Here is a 1928-nt window from a genome sequence, read left to right as displayed (position 1 = left end):
ATGGGGTTCAACTTCCTTTTCTACGCTAGTGGCTCCTAAATACTAATTCTTAATGAAGGGTTCACCAGGCTCTTGTGAAATAAGAAAATGAAGGGAAATGAAGTAACATTTTTGGAGATAAATGTATTCAAATTAAATGGCCTTGTTTAATTCTGAGATTATGCCATTATGTTTTCCCTTCCTTTTTGATGTTAAAAAGAACTTTTCTTTTATGAAATCATGCTAACAATAGATGTTCATTTGTAGTGTGTGCTTATAATTTTACTAATTTCTAAAATCTAAAACTATTTGTATCTCAATATGCAACCATACAAAACATCTCAAGCCAACCTCTGCCAAGAGTTAACGCATTTTCCAACAAACGAATAAATATAGAACTTTCTTTATAAAGAAACTATACCAGGCTTCATCTTATAATGCAAAGAGGTGTTATCTAGCTATTCTGTGTTTTGATACTGGATGTTACATATTTCTCTTCCATTCATCGAATTCGTCGAACTGATTATATGAATAATACTAAGGTGTTTATACTTGAAATGCAGTAATTTCACCATCTACAGGTTCAGATTTTACATGTTGCATTAGTCAAAGTTTTTAGTAACAACCAACAGAATTTACTCCCTGTCCTTTAAGATTACTTATGAAAATTAAAGAGATAATGCATCTAAAACACAGTCAAGGCTAAATGCTGAAGTTACTTAATGGTGAAAAATGTTGGTTATCTTAGCAAAGCCATACAGATTACAAGCAAAAGTATAGTAGACTTTTAATACTACAGTGAATGTGACAGCCAAATACTCTGATTTGCTGTGCTGAATCTATGCTGGTAGAGTCTCCAGCTTAGCATATTGGGTGGTTTTGTCCTCAGCCATGAGTTTTAGTCACTATTACCCCTCCCTTAACCTCTCATCAAAGGAGAAATCCCATTCTGCACTCTACACCATAATACACATTTCAGCAGGAATGACAGATATTAATAAATCATTGAAAAGTATCATTGTAAATGACAAGTGCTGTGTCAAGAAATGTGTATGAGAAAATGGGAATGTGTGAGCAAGAGACCTGGTGTGGATCTGTAACTTCCTTGAGGAATTGACACTTGAACTCAGATTAATAAAAAGATGAGATGTTAAAGAAGTATTCCCTGCAAGGGTAATATTCAGGATCAGGGGCCAAGAGGGAATAGGATGAATTAAAGAAATGGAAGGTCAGCATGGCTGTAGCAAAGTGGGTTAAAAGATGGAAAACAGTGTTAGGGTGCAAAAAGAGATAAAGTGTTCCAGCAATAGAGTGAAGCAAATTGACTCAAACAGACTCCTTTAACCACAGAAGAGATAAATTCTTGATCATTAACAAAAAGTGATTTTCACTCTATTATCAAACTCAAATGGAAGAAAGCAAAATTTCTGGAAGACAGAAAGAGATAAATGAAAGTAGGAGTGGTTAAGGCCCTAAAAATTATACAAATGTCAGGACCCACAAAACCTGGATTGGCCGCTAGCTAGAATAAATAACGAAAACAAGAATTGAAACTCAAATAAACAGAAATAACTGTCCCTAGAGAAAAAAGAATAACTTGAACGACAGTAAAATAGGTATGTTTAACATGATTAAAGATATTTTTAAAGAAAATAAAATCATGAAAAGAAAATGTACTATATAAAAAATGACAAGGTATTACATAAAATAATCAGATCTTCTGACAATAAAGAATATAGTAATAGAAATTAAAAAGCAACTTAACAGGATTATATACACCTTTGAATATACAATTAATGAACTGAAAACTATAAATATAAAGAAATTATCTAGAAGGCAGCACAGAAAAGTAAAGAAATGTAAAAATAATATCAATATATATAGATAATTGGGTGAAAAGCCACTAAATATATTTTTAAAGATCCCAGAAGAGGAAAATAAAGTAAATG

Source organism: Mandrillus leucophaeus, unplaced genomic scaffold, assembly GCF_000951045.1.
Source record: "Mandrillus leucophaeus isolate KB7577 unplaced genomic scaffold, Mleu.le_1.0 Scaffold184, whole genome shotgun sequence".
Taxonomy (NCBI): Eukaryota; Metazoa; Chordata; class Mammalia; order Primates; family Cercopithecidae; genus Mandrillus; species Mandrillus leucophaeus.
This window is presented reverse-complemented; position numbering follows the sequence as displayed.